General features: G+C 38.9%; 1 pseudogene; it reads left to right on the forward strand.

Annotated features, from left to right (window-relative positions):
* Nucleotides 1-1,005: 1,005 nt before the first annotated feature.
* Nucleotides 1,006-1,519, forward strand: LOC102139162 (large ribosomal subunit protein uL24-like; annotated as a pseudogene).
* The last annotated feature ends 839 nt before the right edge of the window (nt 1,520-2,358 follow it).

Here is a 2,358-nt window from a genome sequence, read left to right on the forward strand (position 1 = left end):
TGCCCATAGATATTTATTTTCAGATGTAAAATAATAAACAATCGATTCTCTCTGAGCAAAGCTGATATTTTCTCTTTCTTTTTAAGGTCTAGAATTTTCAGCTTTAAGTAACAGATTGTCCAGAGATTTGTATGGATTCCCTATAGAGATGGGAAAGGGCACAAAGCAGCCATTTTACCAGTCCCAGGCTTTCACACATAGTAGTACAATCAGGGTTTAAGTTTATGCTTCACAGTCCTCCTCTGTTCATTGCCATGATTATCATTTTTTCTCCCATTACAGAGAAGCAACCAGAATAAAGAATATGCATCCTACCTGAAATAAGAAGCAGGAACTTCCTGCTGTTTCATATTACAGATAGGAGATTCACCCACCCCAGGAATGAAACAGACATTGGAATTTCCTCTGTAAGTCTTAGGGATGCTGTGAGAGAAATGATCACAAGGTTAGTAATTTGGGTTTGCTTACTCCTTTAAAACATTGCCAGTTTGGGCCAGGCATGGTGGCTCACGCCTGTAATCCCAGCACTTTGGGAGGCCGAGGCGGGCAGATCACCTGAGGTCAGGTGTTCAAGACCAGCCTGGCCAACATGGAGAAACCCCGTCTCTACTAACAATGCAAAAAATTAGTCAGGCGTGGTGGCAGATGCCTGTAATCCCAGCTACTCGGGAGGCTGAGGCAGGAGAATCGCTTGAACCCGGGAGGCAGAGGTTGCAGTGAGCCAAGATCATGCCACTGCTCTCCAGCCTGGGCAACAGAGTGAGACTCCATCTCAAAAAAAAAAAAAAAAAAAAAAAAAAAAACCTTGCCAGTTTGGTATCAGAGATTCTGTGTTTTGAATGAAATAATGTATACAATTTCTGCATAAATACAGTAATGGCAGCTTTATTTCTAAAGGCAAAAAATTATGTCAAAGAATAAGGTGGATAGTATGTTAAACCATGATATCTTCAGTTGACAGAACCAGAACATTAAGCAGTCATTTAAAATGTTTACTTAAGCCTTTTGTGGCCATCACCGAAGCAGGAGGGGCCAAAATGAAGTTTAATCCCTTTGTGACTTCCGACCGAAGCAAGAATCACAAAAGGCATTTCAATGCACCTTCCCACATTCGCAGGAAGATTATGTCTTCCCCTCTTTCCAAAGAGCTGAGACAGAAGTACAACGTGCGATCCATGCCCATCCGAAAGGATGATGAAGTTCAGGTTGTACAAGGACACTATAAGGTCAGCAAATTGGCAAAGTAGTGCAGGTTTACAGGAAGAAATATGTTATCTACATTGAATGGGTGCAGCGGGAAAAGGCTAATGGCACAACTGTCCACGTAGGCATTCACCCCAGCAAGGTGGTTCTCACTAGGCTAAAACTGGACAAAGACCACAAAAAGATCCTTGAACGGAAAGCCAAATCTCGCCAAGTAGGAAAGGAAAAGGGCAAATACGAGGAAGAAACAATTGAGAAGATGCAGGAATAAAGTAATCTTATGTAAAAGCTTTGATTAAAACTTGAAACAAAAAAAGTTTACTTAAACATATGGAATATGGCCAATAATATATGGAATAATATGAGAAAAGGTAATAATGTCAGAAATGCTGCTGAGTACATTTCAAGTAAAAAAATAGGATAAAATTTGGTTTAGGCTAAGAGTTTTCTCCAATCAGGAGTGATACAGAGCCTTCCTGGTCCTCCCTTCCTTTTACAATAGCCAATAAAAAGCCTGTACTTAGGTGGTGGGATTGTGACAATGTCAACAATCCAGGCAATCTTTCTAAGGATTATTTGCATAGTTTACTACTCCTAATCCAACAGAACTCAATTTCTTTTAAGGAGTGCATTGAGTGGAAGTGGTCATCTCCAACAAAAAGGGAAGAGAATTACATTAACAAAGGAGTATGTGCAATGATATTGGTATCAAAATTCAGTGACCAAAATTGTTATATCTAGTCCCTCTAGAGAGTACTTTTACCTTTGAATCACTCTACTCAGTATGTTAAACCTTAAAATAGCACACTGACAACCATTTATCCATTTGATGTTTAAATTTTTTTTAAGTATTGCTATGGAATAGGACAAAGAATTGCCTTGGATAATCTGCAAGCTTCTTACTATTGGCAAAAAGAGAAGCCTTTTATTTTTCAGACCTAACTGCTTTTACAAAAAGAAGGAAAACAAAACAAAACCCTACTCTACACTTTGTTGATCTTGGCACCTTATCCTCTATAATGAAAGCTTCCACCATTTATCAAACTAAATGAACTAGGTGTTGACAAGAGAGCAGGATTCCATAATTCTGCCCTTTATACTTCTTGTTTATATACTTATTGGTTTAGCAAATTTGATACTACCAGAGTGTTCCCT

The sequence above is a fragment of the Macaca fascicularis genome, chromosome 1 (assembly GCF_037993035.2).
Source record: "Macaca fascicularis isolate 582-1 chromosome 1, T2T-MFA8v1.1".
NCBI classification, from domain to species: Eukaryota; Metazoa; Chordata; class Mammalia; order Primates; family Cercopithecidae; genus Macaca; species Macaca fascicularis.